This window comes from Hippocampus guttulatus, chromosome 4 (genome assembly GCF_054856545.1).
Source record: "Hippocampus guttulatus isolate MCC_2025c chromosome 4, RoL_Hgut_1.0, whole genome shotgun sequence".
NCBI lineage: Eukaryota > Metazoa > Chordata > Actinopteri > Syngnathiformes > Syngnathidae > Hippocampus > Hippocampus guttulatus.
In genome coordinates this window covers 23,305,709-23,316,189 of record NC_141264.1, presented here as the reverse complement: position 1 = coordinate 23,316,189, position 10,481 = coordinate 23,305,709, and positions in this window count along the sequence as shown.

Genomic DNA, 10,481 nt, shown 5'->3' with positions numbered 1-10,481 from the left:
TTTTCGAATAACGAGATGGAAATTTGGACGTTTTTTTTCCCCACATTCATTGATCAACCTACAAAATAATCAATGGATAATTAAAATAATTGTTAGCTAGAGCCCTAATGGAGAATTAATAAGATACCAAAATCTCCCTTATATAAATTGCGCTCGGTTCAGCGGCTCCAGATGAAAGTTGGAGTAGAAACATGATCTGCCATTTATAGTCAAACCCTGAAGAGTTACCAAAAAAATTTAAGAAACGCATCTCATCCCTCTCTAATCTGATAAAATAATAAAATGCGGGCCAGCAATATGTGTTATACGACCTGATCTCTGTGTCAACCCCGGCCGGCCAAATATAGCTTTGCAAGCGCAGGTAATGCAGAGTTCAGGGCTAATCTTGTGATATCAGAGTTCTTATAAACGCTCAGTGTGCTGTGTTTGCGCTAACGTTCCCAAAAGTCTTGACCAAATAGCGCCCGTGGCTCCAAAATCCAACCAAAGCCACCAGAAGTAAATTGGTTGTTTGTCTTTTGGACAGGGACTAATTCCTCACAAGTTCCCGCAATCAAACGATGTTTGTAAAAGTGATTCGGGAAAACTGCCTTTCCTTGGACACGATGTCACATACTGATATGCGGCCCGTGGCGATGAGATGTGAACTGGGAAATTTGATCTTGATGGAACGTGACGTGAAAAAATAAAGTAATAATAATCTTAAGCAAAATAGCGATGAAACCAGACGCAGGAAAGATGTTGAAGGGAGCGGCACGCGGCGGTTGAGAGCACGTCGTCCCACCAAATTGCATTCCCACTTGACTTGAGTCCAACAAGTTGTCAACACTTTCCTTTTTGGCGAGGGTCGCGGGGAAGATAAAGCAAGAAATGAACCTCGCCTCACAAAGTGGAAGCGTCTCTACGTGCCTTGGTTCTGAACTGCCGTATTTTATATACTCCGTGTTCGGTGCTGACAGTTACTTTGAAAAAAAAAAAATGACGTCGTAACTCAGTTACTCTATTTTAAAAGTAATGATTACATTTGGGGACCTCCTATGGTGACACAATCTGGTTTCACTTTCTCAACTCGAATGCACACTACGCTGCAATTCATGTTCTTTTTTTTTTTTTAAATACATTTTACGTACGTTTGATGTTTTAAACTATTGAAGGTAGAGAAGGCGGCACAGTGGTCGACTGGTTAGCACGGTAGCTTCACAGTGAACAGGTGCAAGGTTCGATTCCGGCTACGGCCTTTCGTGTGTGAAGTTTGCATGTTCTCCCCGTGCCTGTGTGGGTTTTCTCCGGGTATTTCGCTTTCCTCCCACGTTCCAAAAACATGCATGGCAGGCTGATTGAACACTCAAAATCGTGCCGAGGTGTGAGTGTGACCGCGGATGGTTGTTTGTCTTTGTCTGCCCTGCGATTGGCCGGTGACCGGTTCAGGGTGTCCCCCGCCTACTGTCCGAAGACAGCTGGGATTAGGCTCCAGCAATCCTTGTGAGCTGATCGGAAAATGGATGAATGGATGGATCGATGACGCTAGAGAACACTCTGTCGACAGCACAAAGTGTGTAAAAAAACCTTAATCCAATACATTTGACGATTTAAGTTTTTGAAGCTGGAGAACACTCTGTCGACAGCTCACACAAACTCGAAATGAATGACTGTATTTACAGCTTGAAAAGGCAATTGTCTTTCTGTTTATGTCATATGGTATGGACACGTGATGAGACGTCAACACGCTGAAAACGCGACACGTCATCACTCCTACAGACAGAAATGTGAAATGGAAGTCTCCCACAAGTTTAAGTTCACGCTGCAAATAAGGGAAAACGAACCGGAAACTTTTTTTTTTTTGGAAGCATTTTCGTTATAATTTTTTGTTTGTTTTCATGACCTATAATAACCTCGGTTGCGGCACTGCAAACCTTTGCCTTTTTGTAAACATGAAAATTACCGGGATTTGGTAATGCTACTGTGATTATTTATTTTTTTTGTAGTTACTGGGTTACGTTTTTCAGCCTTGTCTGCATTGGCGGCTCGTGTGGTCGAGCGGGGTAAAAATAGCATTCGTTTACATACTGTATTGCACGTCGGTCATCGGACGCTCTGCTGTGAGTGAAAACCGCTGTGCCACACAGCGCCCGAGACGAGCACAGCACACACGCGCACACTTGTTGATTAGCGTGCAAAACTAGCGCGGCGTCTCGAACGCAGCGCAGCTGGTGGCACTTTAAGATCAGTCGGCTCCACTTTGCTTCAAACTAACGTTGTCGCTCAAGACATGTAATCAGATAGCGACGTTTTTCCCCTCTTTCCGCCCCCCGGCGACCGCACTGTCCCGACCCGCTGGAGTGAGACCGAGTTTCCGGCGTAACAGTGACCCGACCCTCACCGCTCTAATAAAAGCCAAATGTTATCAGGCTGTGAAAAGAAGCCATCCTTTGCGTGACCCCCGTTCGCAGTTACATCGGCCCCGCTCTGACCTTGCGGACGTTGGGTGAACAAACCCTAATTAACTTCAGCACCGGGAGGGAGGGGGGGGGTCGTAAGGCCACGGCGTACCAGAGGAGGTCGGAGGTCAGCCTGTTGATTTTCTGCTCCAATTTAGATTGACGCACAGAGATTGCGAGTGGAGACAACCAAACAGAACGTTTGGGAATAAAAGCTTCGATTTTTTTTTTTTTCTACCTCCACTCGGAAGGCTCAAACATGCCGGCGACCTTTTCGGCAAAGTCATTGTGCGTGTAACTTTTACTTTGAACTACGCACAACAATTAGGTCATCAAAGGCGATCAGGGGGGCCACTGAATCAAAATGAAATGGACCCCATTTTCATGAACCTGAATCAGTTGTGTGGTTCTTAAAGTTTTCTACAACAAGCACCACCTCCAAAAAAAAAAGAGTTGGCTCCATTAGTAGGCACAGGTGGCTCGGCTTTGTAAGCCACGAAAACGTTACGCGCAGTTTGGAAATTAAATGTGTGCTTAAATATATAGGGAAAAAAATACTGCGTGTTTCCATTCAAATGTATTGCACTAGTTCATTAAAACTTTGAACGCAACTGCATCGGATTAGCCAAAATTGTTTTTTAAAAAGTGCACCTCACCCTTTCATGCACCCTGTAACCTGATAACATGCTAAAATGTCCACTGTCGTAACCGCTGTCCCTGAAAGGGTTATATTAGGATTCAGTTCAAATATATTGTACATTAGTACTTCAAAAGTTATACGATTCAAATGACCCACCCTTTTTTTTTTAAAGTTCTCTATCAATAAAACTGTGATGAAAAACGGTACAAGGCGTCCCAGTTCTCTTCCTTTGGCAGCGCAATTTGTTTGCAAGTCTGAACGTGACGTCGTCCAACATTGACCTCACACCACTGCAGCTGGAAAGTCATCATTACATCATCACCGGAAAAATATTTGAGACAGTATCAAATTGTGAGTTACTTTGACCGGGGGTATGTGATACCTCAACGAAAGGGTGCCCAGAAGGGTACTTTGTTGAACTATACGACTTTTGAAGGTTGAAATGCAAAAACTCGTGTATTGCAACCTAGATTACCATATCGGATGAACATGGTGACGACGTGATTAACAATCACGTGACAGTCGGATCTCGCGCTACAGCCCCGTCTGCACCTCGGCACTCTTCCTCTCGCCCCCCCCCCCCCCCCACCCCGTGAGAATGAATGGCTCTTTATATCACCCGAGAGAGAGACAGCGTGACTCATCTGTCCTCGGTGGAGATTACACACGCTCATAACAGACCACTCAGCCATTCCGCGCATTCCGCCGATACCCGTCGACAGGGCGCAGGACACATGAAAGTGTTGCTGGTGAAATACGGTGGCGGTTTCAAGGGAGGATCAAGCCATTTTACAATGAGATATGTTGTTGACATTAGTACGGTCAAGGGTGGAGGAGGAATCCAAGATCTTTGGGCACGCGCACATTTTTTTTCGCCATCATTTTCCCGGACGCTGTCGTCCGTGCCTCCTTTCGGAAACAAATATCAGAAGTCAACCTTTGCTTATTTCATGTATTAGTTTGATTTTAGTTCAATGAGTGCCCTTGTCATGTATGCCCCCCCTCCCAAAAAAAATATGCACATATATGCTGCCGAGCACGCGCTAGCTGTTGCCTTCGATCCTGTTTCCGTCATTTGTGTTCATCCTCCAGTTCTCGGTGGTCACGTTCTCATTCCCGCGACTACTGTCACAACTTTCGTCGCCCAACATAAAAGGCCTGAAAAGGCAGCTTTTGGATTTATGACTCGACTGCTCTCAAATATGTCCCCGCTTGACGGGGACCTCTGAGGAGGATTAGCAGCAGACACAGCCGGGGGCGGTGCGGTGGAAGTGCAATTGAATATTTTTATGCAGCCGAGCTGTTTGTTTGTAATGTATTTTCATTGGTAACCTAAAGCCATTTAGAACTCTGCCGTGGCCTGGATTAATTAGCAGAAACGTAACGTTCTGCAAAGCTCAGCGGGACAAATCCAATTAACCAATTTGCTTTTGTCGTGTAGCTCCAATTTAAAAAAAAAAATTTTTTTTTACTTCTCTTCCTTGAAGGCTAAAAAAATTTTAGTCCCAGCATTGCATGTATTCTTCAGAGCAATTTAAAATATGTCTGTGATTAAACTCGATGTTTAAACTGCAAGACATCAAAAAAAGTCAAATCACAGAAAAGTATATTTCAAATATAAGTTGTTCATCAAGAAGAAGTGCGAGAAGTCGTTTTAAGGGATGCCCAAGAGCTATTTTGTACCTCGAGTGCCGATACCAGGTATTGGTATCTGACCGATAATGACCTTATTTTAAGGTATCGGGCAGTCATGGAGTATGCCGATACCCGCCATCGATACTTAAAGTTTGACATTGGGGCTCCATCATCTGCATCTGAAACTTTTGTTTGGGGATTGTGATCTTTGCTCACAATTTTACATCGTTAAATTAAAATTGGTAAATTATAAGTATGTCTCGGTAGCCTGTAACGGTGAGTCCTCAAAGAGTGAACACCTGAGCCGCTGTTAGATTTCGTCCAAGGGTAACTAATCCAAAAATGGAACGAAGGGAGTCAACCAAATGGCCATGGAAGCCATGGGGAGGGCAAACAGAGTAGGGAGGTAGTGGGGAAGGTTTGCGGGGGTTTTCCTCTGGTCCCTAACATGAAGGTGTAAGTATTAACTTTGCCTGGCTAATCCGTATGCCGCGGAGAATAGAGATTAAGACTTTAACCCTGTCCTGGAGCAGAGAAGGCCTTTGGCCGGCGTGGCTCTCTGCTGGAGCTCTTGCATCCATCGTCCCATTACCAAGGCCAGCTGTCAGCGTGCTCGAGACCGCAAAATTAATGAGTCTCCGCCGGCCAAGCGTCTGCGCCTTGTTTGCAGGGTGTAATTGACCAAATTCGCCGTAAGGATCCAACGACGGGGATGGCGGCCACATGCCAAACATATGCAAAAGGAAAAGAATCATTTCATAAAGCCGCAAAATAGAAAGTACGGTTGCTGATGTTCCCTCCACCTGCTCTCCGCTTTCACTGCAGATCACGTCGTCGTCCGCAAACAATGGGGCACATGCGGATTCCGGTCTAACCTCATCCGTCAGCCTCTCCGTCACAATTGCAAAGAGGAAAGGGCTTAGAGTTGATCCAGCCCAACCTCCACCTTCAACTCATCCGTCACACCGGCAGCACACTTCACTACTGTTCTGCTACCCGAATAACGAATGTCCGGCACTACTCAAACTGTATTTCCCTGCCGCTCCAGACTTCCTCACGCAGTACCACAGTTTCCTTCCGGGTGCCCTGTCATAGGCTTTCTCTCGAACGATAAAGACACAATGCAGATCCTTCTGATTGTCTGTGTCCTTATCTGTCACCACCCTCAAGGCAAATCTCCAGCACAACGCTTCTTCGGCATGGAACCATACTCACTACTGTTCTGAATTTAGCTTCCACTTCCACTATCACTTTCCCGTTACTTCATTCAAACTATAGTTTCCGGCCAACGTTTCTTCCGTTCCTCTGGCATCTTCTCACCCTGGAGAATTACATGAACCAACACGGTCAAAAACTCTCCGAGACGCTTCCGTACCTCCACGGGTACGTCGTCAGGACCCACTCACTGCCTTTTTCATTTTTCATCCTGGGCAGGACAGTAAGAGAAAATAGGACAGCTGCATTGAGCAACCAGGGAAGGGTCACAAGAACAATGGGCAATACAACAACAGGGGCTGACAACGATAATAACCTCTCGGTGACAGCAATGTCTACAATGATAACCCGATCCCAACACCACTGTCCCGTCCTAACCACAACCAGTAACAAGTAGCTAAACGTGAAGCCCCACCTCCAGAAGGAGGGAGCACCGATCAGTCCCTGTATCACATCTCGGCTCAGGTCCATGTCTGTGGTCTTTGCGTGCCCTCCCCATGCTTGCCTGCATTTTTTTTCTACCTACTCTGTACGTTAGGGTCATTGAAGACTGAATGAAAGTGTGCATGCTATCTGCCGCGACATATGCTAATCTGCCTTTTGAGCAACGAACTGGCCTCAGCGCTTACCGTAGGTGTCGGGTCGGCGCACCTGCCCGCCAGCCGCACAGCTGCAGTACAGCGCTGTCACTCACTTAACACCGCATCTGTATCGTTGCGATTCACCCCCCACACCCCCTTCGGCTCAGGTGATACGGAACCCGTGACTGGCTTCCAGGCAAGAGATCAAAAGACGCTGACTGATAAGAGCGTGAGGTCACTCCAATGAGCCGGCAAGGCTAATTGTCTAACCCTCGACTCCTAACGCTTGGCATTAGCCCGCACCCCTCGGGTTCAACGGCGGGCCAAGAAAATAGCAGAGAGAAAGAAGGTAAAGTGGAGGACTTCTCGCAAACAGATGTCAGAGGAGGAAAAAAAAAATCCCTCACGTAAGCTTTTGGCGGTCTGTGATCACGCGATGCCTGTCAAAGAAGCCATTGATGCGGTGAGGGCTGAGATAACAGCCGACTGTCGGGAATGGCGCCGGGCAGAGGTGCCGAAAGTACACACGCAAGAAAAAGTCCAGATACTTGTGTAAAAAAAAATATATATATATTGTGGTAAAAGTATCGTTTCAACTGCTCCTTTCAAGTACAGCAAAAATGAAAACGTACCACCTGATATGTAACTAATGTCTTCCAAATTTGAAACAACATCGTTTTCAGTCTTTGCGCAATTATCTTCAGACATGGATCATGTATTTGGAAAGAAATCTTTAAAGTCACTTTGCAGGGTCTTTAAGTGCAATATTTGTATTTGGTTACTTTCCACCACTGGTGCTCGACAGCCTTTGGGAGTGTCCGTGTCATGTTGTTGACTCAGCCCTTTGAGTGATGGACGAAAGAGGGTCTCGGCCCAGCTGTTTTCCCGTCACTTCTGCTGTCAACAGCTTTTGGAGGAATGAGCTTTTTTTTTTTTTTTTTTTTTTTGTCACTTTTATCTTTGTGATATGACATGTCGCGGCAAAGACGGGGAACACCTGCCACTTTTCTCTGCGGAATGTCAAATTTCAGTGTATCACCAGCCCGGGGCGGGGTGGAGGGGAAAGTGTGCTGATCTTGCACGTTAGCGGCCCAGATTTAGTTTCAGTGAATATTAGCGCTGCGTGACAAAAAGCCATTTTGAACTCTTCCACACATTTAAATGATTGGAAAAGCGCCTGGAGACCTGTGAGCGATATCTCCAGGATGGTTAACCGTGGTAGCGAGAACCCACCACCACCCAGCACCCTCCCTCGCGACCAGACCGCCTGCCTGCCCACTGTTTCCACCCTAAGTGCTCTCTCCATTTGTCTGTGTGGATCAAATGTCCCACTCGGTTGATCAGCGAGCCTCCTTATAAGGTCTGAGCAACGAGAGCCAAAGCCCTTGAGAGAAAACCTTTACACTACTGCAACATATGGATACACAGATAATTGTATGTATGTATGAAACAAAATGTACCGCGTTACTGAGGTCAGTCTGATGCAGTCTACTGGTGGGACTTAATAAAGTGAAAATAACAGCGTCCAAAAAGAGATAACAGCAAACTGGGTTGTCAGGCAGAAAGCTAGCAAGTAGCGATCAATAATATCGGTGGACCAGCTAGCACACCTTTACTAGCATGAGCACTGGTGCAGACACTGATGCCAACGTAACAAAAAAATAATAATAATTAAAAAAAAAAAGATCAGGTTTAATCACAACTGAGCTAAATTAGCAGAATTGCTATTTTGCTAATACAAGAAGGGGAAAAAAACTGCTTCATTCTCCGTAACATGCAACAGGAATTTCCTGTGCAGGATGATGGCTGCTAACATAAATGTGAGGGTTAATCTGTCTGGAAGGTGATCGCACTTTTCTTCTGCCCAGATTGAGACGTGTGACCGCCAGTGTAAACACGCATTCAGAGAAGGCTTTGTGTGCACACTGACTACATTCACAGCGCCAATTTCCGCCCCATGCGACACGAGTGTATTTGTTTAGCACGTTTTATACACAACGGCAATTTAAAAAGTGCTTGGGTAATCCATTACATTTTTTTTTACAGAAGATAAAAGCACGGCAGAGCAGTATTAGTTTGACACTGAAAAGAAAAAAATGGAGGTATAATGTTAACGAGGTCTGAATTTTAAGAGAAAGCAGTCAATAAAAAAAAATCCAAAAGAAATTCAAGAATTGGCATTTTGACACATTTAATTTGAGATTCTTTTTTGAATTTGTATTTTTTTTTAGATTTTTTTTCTTGTAATATTCAACTTTTACTATTCCTCATCGTTATAAATTACTTTATTTTTTAGGTGCTGCTGTAATATATGCTTAATTTCATTTTGATATTCATTCACTAACACTTTTAAAATACATTAATATTAATATATATATTTTTGTCCGAAAACGTTCTGTTTAGGTTCCTATGAGAATTTAGAAATTCATTTGCGCTTATAATATGACGACTGTATTGAAGTAAATTTGGGACTTGCTCCCTTCCTAATTTCACAACATGTATTTTTTTTGTTTCTAGTGTGGTTCGAGTATGGTTACATTTGTTTACATTTGTGAGGGAATAAAAAAAAACTAAAAATTGTGTATATATATATATATATATATGTACACACACATACCATTTTTTAAATTATGTATTTTTTTTATTCCCTCACAAATGTAAACAAATTACTGTATTACTTACAGTGGACAGCTCATCATGTTATCAGGTTACTGGCTGCATGAAAGGGTTAATGTAATACCGTTTTTTTACCGCAGTAATGTTTTGCTTGGACAGCATTGTTTCATTCACTTTTATCCGAATATATTTCTTAAATATGCCCCCCCCCCCGATCATCTCCCAGGCAGCACAAATGACTGAAGGCTGACAAACACTCACTTCATTAATATACCACTCATGGAATTCGGGGCAACAGCGCAATTGCATACGTTTGACTTATCCGCGTCTAGTCGCAGCTAATTAGCGGTGATTTATGGTTTTATGTGAACAAGCGTGCGGGCTCTCTGGGAAACGCACATCCATCATTGACGACTTATGGGCTGCAAAGCGGCCTGGTTGCAAGATGTGAAAGAAAATGGTATTTGGCTTGGAGGCTGGAGAGATTAATTCGTTCCCATTGTTGCATTTACTTGAAAATTCCAACTTTATTTTCATCATATTAAGACTTTGTTTCGTGTGGTTTCAGAGCATTTTTCCTCTGAGTGTCTTGAAGTTCATATTGGTTTTTGGACATGACTCATGTTCAATTTAGTTGCCTTTAGATGCCACTTTGAACACAAACATACAAAAAATTAGTTTGCACAGCAGCGTCAAAAGATATTTGTGACCTCCAAGTGTTTTTCATAAAAACATTTCATTTGAGTGAAAGGTGACGGCCCATCAGCATAAACTCACGTCTGAGCAGAATTTCGTCGCAAAGCAGCACCGTTGTTTTTAATATTAGCATTATCAATATTTGCCTGTATAGCTTGAATGGTGGTTACCAACAGAGGATCTTTTGGTCTTTGTGATTCCCCCCCACCGTATTTGTATTATTTTAGATGACGGCTTCATTTCGGTTCAAGTGAAAATTCCGTGGAAAAGCCCAGACCCAAAAGCCCGGCAAAAAGAAAAAGACTTTTTTTTCCCAACCGCAGTCCTACAATTGTATCATATAACGATGTCAACTCGGCATTATTATCAATGAAGTCGACCAGAATTTTTTTTTCTTTTTGATGATTTTAAATGATTGACATGTAAGATCACCAAATAACCAACGAGCCTTGCCCTAAATATTAACCCGGCATGAGTGGGGGGGAGCTGAATATTTTGTTTTTCATCCAATACTTTTTCAATGAGGTTTTATCACTTAAAAAGCTGACACTATTTTTTGGGGTATTTTTCGGTATATTATTCAAGCCTTAAAGGTTAATCGTCACGGCTCAAATGTTTTTGTCTGCAATGTGGAGACCCGGCTCGGCCACTGAGCTAAAG